This window comes from Hemicordylus capensis, chromosome 10 (assembly GCF_027244095.1).
Source record: "Hemicordylus capensis ecotype Gifberg chromosome 10, rHemCap1.1.pri, whole genome shotgun sequence".
In the NCBI taxonomy this organism is placed as follows: Eukaryota; Metazoa; Chordata; class Lepidosauria; order Squamata; family Cordylidae; genus Hemicordylus; species Hemicordylus capensis.
The window spans coordinates 28,633,260-28,644,256 of NC_069666.1; the positions used below are offsets into that span (position 1 = coordinate 28,633,260).

Here is a 10,997-nt window from a genome sequence, read left to right on the forward strand (position 1 = left end):
GGGTGATATGCTTAAAATCCAGGTGAAACCCAGAATTTGGGGGGGGGGCATGGCAACTCTAAACATGGAGGGTCTCAGCTCAGCAGCAGAACCCAACTATGGTAACCCCATCGGCCCCTGAAGAAGCTTGGCTGTTGAGCACCCCAAGTTCAGCCATGAGGAAGCCCAATGGAGTTCTGCTCCATGGCTGTGAGTGACCTTTGCAGAAAGAAGAGTTTACAAGCTGCAGCCAAAAGCCGAGGGATTTTGAGAACACGACTGATAAGGAGACGGCTGGCGCGTATTGCTTTGGAGCGCAAGTGCGGCTGGTGGCAGAATCTGAAGGAGAGAGTCAAGGAACAAAGCTGGGATTGCAAGGTCCAGATCCAGGGCTGTGAAGGTGGCACTTGTCCATGGAAATAGGGACAAGCGGGGTTCTTGGCATAAAGACGCAAAGCACGCTGCACCCTGATAATCTGGACTCAGTTGCAAATATGTGGGATTTGGTTCCTGCCTCCCATCAATGAAAACGAGAGGATGCAAGCAGCAAGGAGGAGAAGAGGCGGTGTGCTCTCTGCAGGTTCCCCTCGAAAAATCCTGTCACCCTTCCCTTCTGCACTGCTCCTCCCCTCAAACTTCCTTTTCTTTCCACCTCTCCAGGTCTCTGCGCCTTTTCTGGTCACAGAGTGTGAGTGAAGGCCTCAGCAGGGGCAGCAGAAGTACCGAGGAGGAGAGGAGGAGTTTGCATCTGCAGGCCATTTCACCATTTGAGCGTCTTCATTTCGCTCCGTATAGCCTGCACATTATTCCAAGACACTGTTCTGGGTTCATTTCTGTGCAATGAGTGGGTTGGTGTTCTTTGGGTCTCGATCTACAAGTTGCTTACAGGGTCAGCAATCACCCACTAGAGCGCTGAAGAACCGGGGAAAGGGCTGGGCTTGTGGTAGCAAGCATGCATTGTCCCCTTTGCAAAGCAGGGTCTGCCTTGGTCTGCATTTGGATGGGTGACTACATCTGAACACCACTGCAAGGATATCCATTCCCCTTAGGGGAGGGGGCCAGGGAAGGCTGGGAGAGGCTCCTGCCCGGAACCTTGGAGAGCTGCTGCCAGGCCGTGTAGGCAATACTGAGCTAGATGGAGTGAGGGTCTGACTCAGCAGAAGGCAGCTTCCTATATATTCCCAGGGTCACAGTGCTCATGCAGGTTCAGGCACTGGCAGCCCATCGGACAGTCGATATCTACTTCCACGCGTCAAGCTCCTTGCATTTCCTCCCCCAACCTCTGTTTCCCAGGAGAAGCACGTGAAGACTCGCCCAGATCTACTGGGGAGCCTCAAGTGCGCACTGTTCCTGGGGACCGTCTGTCCCCCCCCCCCGGTATGAGGGACAAGCACCTGCCTGTTCGTACGCGGCAGCATGAAGGGGGCAGCAGCACCAGGACGACACACCAGTGTGGCCACCGCCACCACCAGGCCTGCTGTGTCAGTGGCAAACACTGGTGACATTTCAGACAAGGAGTCCGTCTATTACGCCCCTTGAAATTCACAGGCTTAAGCAACAGGAAGGCCACGCAGGATCAGCTGTTCGTCACAATTCATTGCTGCCCCTATAAACAGAAGGCTCATCAGCCAACAGCTACCTAGGTTCCAGGCTCACTTTTAAAACCAATGCACACGTACATGTGTTTGTGTGAATGACAGTACACATGCATTCATTTTAAAAGTGAACCCGGAAGATAAGAAGCTGCCACAAGTCAGACCATTGGTCTGTCCAGCTCAGTGATGTCTACACCAGGCCTGCTCAATTTAGGTCCCCACCCCCGCACCTGTTTTTGGACTACAACTCCCATAGTCCCCAGCCACAGTGGCCAATAGCCAGAGATTATGGGAGTTCCAACATCTGCAGGAGGGCTAAAGTTGAGCAACCTTGGTCTACACAGACTGGCAGCGGCTTCTCCAAGGTTTCAGGCAAGAATCTTTCTCAGCCCTGTCTTGGAGATGCTGCCAGGGAGGGAACCTAAGAACATAAGAACAACCCTGCTGGATCCGGCCCAAGGCCTATCAGGTCCAGCATCCTGTTTCCCCACAGGCATCTGGTGAGAGAAGCCCACAGGCAAGAGGTGAGGGAATGCCCTCTCTCCTGCTGTTGCTCGCCCACAACTGGTATCGAGAGGCATCATACTTCTGTGGCTGGAGGTGGCCTAGAGCCACCAGCCTAGTCACCATTGATAGACCTGTCCTCCAGGGATTTCTCTAAATCCCTTTTAAAGCCCTCTAAGCTAGTGACCAACCATCATGACATCCTGTGTCAGATAATTCCATAGATTAATTACATGCTGTGTGAAAAAGTACTTCCTTTCGTCGGTCATAAATTTCCCGACCTTCAGTTTCCTGGGATGACCCTGGGTTCTAGTGTTGTGAAAGAGGGATAAAAATTTCTCTGTCCACTCTTTCGACTCCATGCATAATTTTAAACACCTCAATCATGTCTCCCCATAGTTGCCTCTTTGCCAAACGAAAGAGCCCCAGACACTATAGCCTGGGGGTTAGGAAGGTGCTAGGCCCCTGATCATCTTGGTTGCCCTCTTCGGCACCTTTTCCAGTTCTACAATGTCCTTGTTAAGATGTGGTGACCAGAATGGTACGCAGTACTCCAGGTGTGACTGTACCATAGTTTTATATAAGGGCATTATAATATTAGCAGTTTTATTTTCAATCCCCTTCCTAATGATCCCTAGCATGGAATTCGCCTTTTTCACAGCTGCCGCACATTGAGTTGACACTTTCAACAAGCTGTCCACCACGACCCCAAGATCCCTCTCCTGGTCAGTCACTGACAGCTCAGACCCCATCAGCGTATATGTGAAGTTGGGGTTTTTTGCCCCAATATGCGTCACTTTACACTTGCTTACACTGAACCACATTTGCCATTTTGTCACCCACTCACCCAATTTGGAGAGGTCCTTTTGGAACTCCTCACAATCTCTTTGAGATTTGACTACCCTAAATAGTTTAGTGTCATCTGCAAATCTGGCCACTCCATTGCTTACCCCAACTTCTAGATCATTTATGAACAAGTTAAAGAGCACTGGTCCAAGTACAGATCCTTGGGGACCCCACCTCTTACTTCCCTCCATTGTGAAAACTGTCCATTTATTCCTACCCTTTGTTTCCTTTCCTTCAACCAGTTACCGATCTACAAATGAATCTGTCCCCTTATCCTACGACTGCTAAGTTTTCTCTCAAGAGCCTTTGGTGAGGAACTTTGTCAAAAGCTTTTTGGAAAGTATACTATGTCAACAGGATCCCCTTTATCTACAAGCCTGTTGACACTCTCAAAGAACTCGAAAAGGTGAGTGAGGCAAGACTTACCCTTGCAGAAGCCAGGCTGGTTCTCCTTCAGCAAGGCTTGTTCCTCTATATGCAATTTCAGCATTTGAATTCCTTCAGAACTCTTGGGTGTATTCCATCCGGCCCTGGCGATTTCTTAATTTTTAATTTTTCAAGACAGTTTGGAACCTCCTCCCTTGTCACCTCAAATTGGCCCAGTTCTTCAGCCTCCAACCCTGAGAAGCTCCATTCCGGAGCAGGTAAATGGTCAGTATCCTCCGCCGTGAAGACAGATGCAAAGAACTCATTCAGCTTCTCTGCAATTTCCTTATCCTCAATAATCCCTTTCACACCCTCATCATCTAAGGGGCCAACCACCTCCCTGGCAGGTTTTCTGCTTCTGATATTTTTAAAGAAGTTTTTGTTATTCCCTTTGACACTTCTAGCTATATGTTCTCAAACTCTCTTTTTGCATCCTTGCATTTCTTTTGCCAAAGTTCATGTTCCTTCATGTTCTCTTCATTTGGGCAGGACTTCCATTGTCTGAAGGAAGTCTTCTTCCCTTTTATGGCTTCCCTGACTCTACTTGTTGGCCATGCTGGCATCGTCCTGAACTGGGTGGTACCTTTCCTCCTCCTTGGTATACATTCCAACTGAGCTTCTATTATTGTGGCTTTGAATAAGTTCCATGCTTTCTGGAGTGATTTGACCCTCCTGACTTTCCCTTTCAGCTTCCTTCTTACCAGTCCCCTCATTTTTGAGAAGTTTCCTCTTCTGAAGTCCAACACATCAGTGTTGGACTTCCTTGGCCATGCTCCACTCGCATATAAGCTGAATTGGATCACACTATGGTCACTGTTCCCCAATGGTTCTGCAACTCTGACATCTCGCACCAGGTCCTGGGCACCACTCAGGATTAAGTCCAAGGTCACCATCTCTCTGGTTGGTTCTGCGACTAACTTTTCTAAGGCACAGTCATTTAGCATGTCAAGAAATTTGGCCCTCTTTCACTACCTGAATATGAATTTACCCAGTCTATGTGTGGGTAATTGAAGTCACCCATTATTACTGCGGTCTCTCCTTGACGTCTCTCTGATTTGCTTCTCCAACTCCAGGTCACTCTCAGCATTTTGATCAGGAGGGCAATAGCATGTCCCTAGTAACACATTTCCTTTTGTATTGCCACCCATAATGGTTCTGTGGAGCTCCAGTCCTTCTGGGCTTTCTAGTTTATTGGATTCTATCCCTTTTTTAACATACAGTGCTACTCCCCCCCCGACCCTCCCCCCCCCCCGTCCCTTCTGTAGAGTTTATAGCCAGTCTCCCACTGGTTCTCACCATTCCATCAGGTTTCTGATATGCCCACTATATCTACTTTTTAGCCTATATTCCAGTAGGCTTATGAGATCACCTGCGATTCTGGGTGTGTGTCCATCTGTTTTTCACCCCCCATCAACTTTGCAACGCCTGGACCAATATGAACCAAATTGGGTACAGTTGTAGGGACATATAGGGACACCTCATCAGTGTAGTTTGTGATGATGTCATCCACCCCAATCCAAGATGGCAGATGCATAAACTTTTGAGGCGCAAGCAGGCTAATTTGTGGACTGTCTAACCAATTTAAACCAAATTGGGTACAGTTGCAGTGAGTGACACCTTAGGGGATTTTGCTTGCCAAACCAGATACCACCCAATTCCTGTCGGCAACCCCCCAGGCGTCATTTTAAAAGCTGCTCTGAAACTTTTTTTATTTTAAGGGCCAGCAGTCTGGTTCCATCTTGGTCCAAATAGAGCCCGTCTCTTTTGTATAGGTTTTGCTTGCCCCAAAATGTATCCCAGTGCCTAACAAATCTAAACTCCTCCTCCCGGCCCCACCATCCCATCCACACATTGAGACCCCTCAGCTCTGCCTCTCTTGGAACCTTCTGCATACAAGCAGGCAGGTGCTCTCCCCAGAGAGGCCCCACTATCCCCTGAGGGGAATCTCTTCCAGTGCTCACACTTCTAGCCTCCCATTCATATGCAAACCAGCATGGGCACTGCTTAGCAAAGGGGACGATTCACGCTTGCTACCACAAGACCAGCTCTCCTGGGTACAGCTAGAACTATACTACCATATGCTCATTGAACATAATATGTGACTAATTGTACATGTGTACACTGTACAGACAGATTGTACGTGTGTTGAACATCCCATATGAATAGGACACGAGGCTTAAATCAAACTGTAGTGTGGTTCTAAACAGTATCCTGTCACTGCTATAGATAAGACAGATCAGGGTCTTCAAATCTTGGGCCCTCAGATGTTGGACTACAACTACTATCATCCCCAGCCACAATGCCCAAAGTCCAGCAATGTCCTGGGGGTGCAAGATGGAGAAGCTCTGAGATACACACACACACACACACGCTTGGGAAATCCAAGATAATGGTGCCACCATTGACATTATAAATTTAAACCCGCTAGTCTTAAGGGTATGATGACCCTATGCACCCATCCTTGTGAGTCATTCTCCTAAAGGCAGAGGGACTCACTTCTGAATAAACATGCATTAAGACCGCACAGTCAGAAGGGAGAATCACAGCCCTCAGGGATCTAGGAAGCCAGTCATATACTCTCCCGTCAAATAGACAACTTTTATCAGAAACATTCAAGGCCCAGTCCAACAAAAAATGTTAGGATCCCCCCAAGAACACATCCAAAAGAGTAACAAGGTCTGAACTTTCTCAGAATTTACTCGAAAATGTTCACTGCCAAAAGAGAGCAGATTCTTGTTGCACATCTTGATGAAAAGGTATTGTGTAATCTGGTTGAAACTTGCCTTCCAGCAATGTAGGAATACGTGAAGCTTTCACTGCCGTACACAGAGTCAGTCGCCATCTAGCCCAGCATGACCTATTCAGTCTCCTCAAGATCTTTCCCAATTCCTGGAACCTGAGATCTTTCTAACTGATGCAGGAATTGAACTGGGGGCCTCCTGGCTGCAAAATCTGAGCTCCACCCACGGAGCAAGTCAGAGGCAAGATCAGAGATGGGTTTGATGCCACAAATAAATTTATAGTGCTCCTAAAAAGGTAAACATTCCCTCTTTCACTACAACAAATGGTATAGTTAGTAGAGTTTTTGAAAACTTCATTTATTTCTGGCATGCACTTTATAAACTCAGGCAGCTCTTAATTTTCCATTTGGAGAAAATACAGCTATCATGTAATCAGAACTTCATATAAACAGAGACACTCTCTCCAGAAGGTTATATGGACAAGAGACCAACTTATTTCCTGTTTTCTCCTTTCCCACCCTAAGCACGGGGCGGGGGGGGGGGAGGAGAGGGACATACTTCGGGGGAGGGCAGCCTGAGGCTCTCCAGCTGTTTTTGGACTACAACTCCCATCATGCCCAACTGCAGGCCAACAGCGGGAAAGCCTCAGCCTGGCCACCAGATCTATCAAAACCTCACCACTGCTTTAGGCACAGAAGACAAAGCCCTTCTCTTCTTCAACAGAGGCGTATCTAGGGTAGGGCAGGCAGGGCACGTGCCCCGGGCACCACTTGAAGGGGGCGCCATTTTGTAAAATTGATTTTTTTTAAAGGCTGCTGAAAACAAAATGGCCACCACGCATGCTCAGATGGCCTCTGTGAGGCCCTAGAGGCCAGCGGGGGAAGGGGGAACCTTTGCAGACCCCACACGGCCTTTAGGAAGCCCCCTGAAGAGGCTACAGGTAAAAAAAAATTTTTGAAAAAAATTAATATAGTATAAGACACTGTACAGAGAATCAGGGCTTGTGAATAATGAGCTGAAGCTTATGAGCTAGGATTGTATTCATTTGCTCTTACTTTGCTTCTTGTGATAAGTGAGTTAAATGTGATGTCGTAATACTATTGCTATTAATGGTGAGTTTGTCTTTGCATCAGTGTGAAATCCGTAGTATTAAGGCCCACTGGGAGTTTCTTGCTCTCTTTCTCTCATTTTAACTGTCTTTCTGAAATACTAGAATATATTCCAAGCAGTGACACAGTTTCCTCTGCATATCCTTTAATTATTTTCAGAGTATCTGGGAAAAGTCAAATTCTCCATTGATTTTTTTAAACTTATATAATGGTGATGCTACAATACAAAGTAGAGAATTAGACAGGCAATTCTGTTTAGTTTTCCAAGTACACCTCCACATAATATTTGGGTATTTCATGAGCCCCAGCATACTGAAATTTGTAGTTCTCCAGCATTTTTTGGTCTGGCTACATCCACTGCTAAATAGTTTTTGAAATCTTAAAAGATTAATGAGCTTGATTTGTATTTTTCAGCTGATATTATGGTGAAGTTATCTGAAAGATGGGTGTCAGATGTTTGGACGGGGGCGCCATTTCAGTGCTTGCCCTAGGCACTATTTTCCCTAGATACGCCTCTGTTCTTCAAGAACGTGACGTTTGTGGTGGACTTTGCTTCAGAGCCCAGGTCAGCCCCACAGCTAGACTCAGTTCACACAACATACGTTGGCCTCTGCGCAGTATCTGCTTAAAGGTGACCAACAGGTCACCAAGAGGAACCATCAAGCAGGATCAGGTCACAGAGGGGAAAGCCGGTGCTTGGGATTCTCCTCTTGCACATACACCCCCTCCAAACAGCTGTCAATATGAATCCATACGTTGGGGGCCCTCCGCCTTGCCAGCTTCCAGGGCTGCTCGCCCCCTGTGCCCCCTTGAGGCCTCTCAAGGCCATGCAGACAGTCCCAACTCACCATGGTTCACCATGAATGACAGCCAGCGGGATCACGCCTTTTGGGTGCTGCCATGAATTCTCTCAACCCAGTGTTCTTCACGGGGGTGGCCCCCATCAACCCTAAGGGCAGCTCCCTGACAAATTCTTCATGGGGCCTGTGCGAAGCTTTGGCCAGAGCGGAATACTCTGCAGAGTCGCCCTGTGCTGTGCTTCACTTTGCCCAGCGCTGGGGGCGCCTTTGTGGGCAACGGAGCCCTGTTGAGCGCCTGCATCATCCTGAAAGATGTGCACACAGGAGTGCTGGGAAGTGTCGCCCTGCCCAGCATTTTCCTCCTAGAGATCTTGAGGGGGGGGCTCCGTCTCTCCTCCTAAACGGCCCTCCCACCACAGAGGAAAGTGCAGCACCGTGCAGAGGACAGCCCTGTGGGAAATGGCTCTGCCAAGGAAGGTCTTTTGCCAAAGTGGCCCCCACTGGGAAAACAGCGGAGCTCACGGCCTTCATCCACTCATTTCGGGGCCACACTTTAATCCAGGCTTTTGCACTTGAAACCAGGTGCTTAGGGAATGGTAAAGAAGGCTTTCAATGCACACTTAGGGGAACATTGAGACACTGCATTTTAATCCTGGGGTTCTCAAACTTGGGCCCCCAGATGCTCTGGGACTACAACTCCCACCATCCCCAGCCACAATGGCGTTTGGGACTTGTAGTCCAACAACATCTGGGGACCCAAGTTTGAGAATCTCTAGATTAATCTATGCCACCTCTTTCATAGGCAGGACCATAGAATAGTCTCTCCACTACAAGTGCAGAGCAGAGTCAGGCTCCATGCATGAGCGAGCATTGCAAGAGCGGGGGGGGGGGGGGGGCGGACAGGTTTCCAAACAAGCCTACGGCACGAGATCACAGAACACACACACACATATGTTGGTGTCATCATCCTAAAACAAGAAGCAGCCGACAGCCCACTGAGCCATGTTGAAAATCTGCAGCGGAACATACTCCTCACTCACCATGTTCTCCAAGCCAGCAACACCCCTAGACCCAACATCAGCCCTCTAGGGTGAGGGCAGTTGTCTCTTGGCACGGAGAGTGAGGAGGCAGCCAAGCAGGCCCACCTTGGATGATCCCAATGCATCAGGGGCCATCACCCAAAATGCCCTGCTCTGCAGCTTGGCCGATCTCACTTAGCCAAAAAAGGTAGAACACAGAGCTGGGTGTCACCCCCAGATCTCAGAAGAGGAGAGAATACAGGGGTGCAGGTCAGTATTCCCTCTAACAGGGAATCCCAGATGTTTTTGACTACAACTCCCATAATTCCCAGACAAAGGCCACTGCAGCTGGGGATGCTGGGAGTTGTAGTCAACAACCCCTGGAATGCCCTGTTAGAGGGAAGGCTGGTGCAGATGCTCCCTCGAAGGCTTTTGTCAGTACAATCTTCTAGGTATCTACTCAGGAGCAAGTAAACCCCACTGAGTTCAATTCCCAGGAAGCCTAAAGACGCTAATTAACAACAGTACACCATTCAAGCAACAGGCAACAATACAGGCATCCGAAACAGCTGCTGAACCTCACAGCCAACTTAAACATCCCAAAATAGCAGCATCTCCCCAGGAGGCCAGAATGAAGACCACTGCAGCCCCCAGAGAACCCCCTGCCTGCTGCCACTTGGCCTCCCTTATGCAGGCTGCCCAAAGGTGGCAGAGGACAGCCCCTCCGCGGCTCTTCCTCGCCAGGGACCTCCTGGTCCTTTGTCCCAGCAGATCTCGGTCCCCAAATTTTTCAAGGCTGAACTAACTTCCAGGCCACGCCAGGCATTGTGTGTGGTCTTTCGTGCCAGGCATTTTGTTAGGAACCCAGCACAAAAGGGACCCAGCCTGAGGGGTCAGTTCACTAACACGCCCTGCTTCAGAAGCTGGTGTAGGGTTGCCAGCTTTTCAAGCAGCCTGTGCAGCTGTGCCTTTAACAGCAGCAGCAGCATGCTCAGGGGTGCCACTATAATTGAGCGAAAAGGTGCAAAGAACTCGGGGCCCCCAGAGCCACCCCTCCCTATTTCTTCATTGTCTCCCACACTCTGAGGGGCCGCCAGAGAGAGGGATGAACACAGGCCCCCCCTCCCCTAGCTACGCCCCTGAGCATGCTCCTCTGCAGTCCTTCACATTCGCAAGGGACCCCATTTCTCTCCACCACGCTGTCCTGTAATCAAGCCACAGTCAAAGGCACAGCAGCAAGGGCAGATTTAAAAGGTTGGCATGCCAAGGCAGAGCCCTCCATTGAGGGGGGGGGGATTATTATTACCATAAATATGTATATACCTTTCCGAGCAAACCGAGTCCTCAGCGCTGTTTCCGTAGCAAAATGGGTTGAAGCGCTTCACTCCTTTGTGAAACGTTGGCCCTTCGCCTGGTGACAAGTGGGGCAGCAAAACCGACAAAGAGTCTTGTGCTACCTTGAAGGCGAACACACTGGCGGGAGCAGAAGCTGCAGGCTTCGAGCTCCAATCGGTGGTGCTGCAGCCTTTAAAGGAACAAGAGAGTCTGGGTTGTTTTTGCTGCCGCGGAGCGAGAAACTGCTACGGCGGCCCTCTGGGACCCACCGAGAGTAGTTACTCCGGAGGAAGCTCCCCAGAAGAGGGAGAAGAGCGCGCGCGCACAGCAACCCACTTCGAGGCGAGCCGGCGGGGCTCACCAAGACCCCCGCCCGGGCAGCCCCCGCGCTCCGAGCAGCTGCGTCGCTTCGCCTTCTGGAAGCCCCCGGGGGTGGCGGGGGGGCTCGGCTGCTCGGGCGAGGGCGCCCCCTCCCCACGCCGGCTCCCCCCCCCCGCTGCCCTGGGCCACCTGAAGGGGCTACCCGTCGGGGCTACTCACCGGGAGGGAGCGCGCTCTCTGTCCGGCAGGCAGGCAGGCAGGCAGCTCGGCAAGCTCCCGCTCGCGCCGGCTCCTCCGCTCTCTCCCTTCCCGGTCCCGGCGC

The 10,997-nt window shown here is 50.1% G+C and overlaps 1 protein-coding gene across 3 annotated transcripts in view; it reads right to left on the bottom strand.

Annotated features, from left to right (window-relative positions):
• Nucleotides 1-10,997, bottom strand: part of DAPK2 (death associated protein kinase 2) — a 62,073-nt gene extending 51,076 nt beyond the window's left edge. For 2 of the 3 annotated variants that reach the window (XM_053272722.1, XM_053272720.1), the window contains exon 1: nucleotides 10,343-10,480. The gene's annotated coding sequence lies outside the window, so the exon portion shown is untranslated. Of the gene's footprint in view, nucleotides 1-10,342; nucleotides 10,481-10,894 lie in introns of those variants that run through there. The other variant, XM_053272721.1, reaches the window with a different exon arrangement.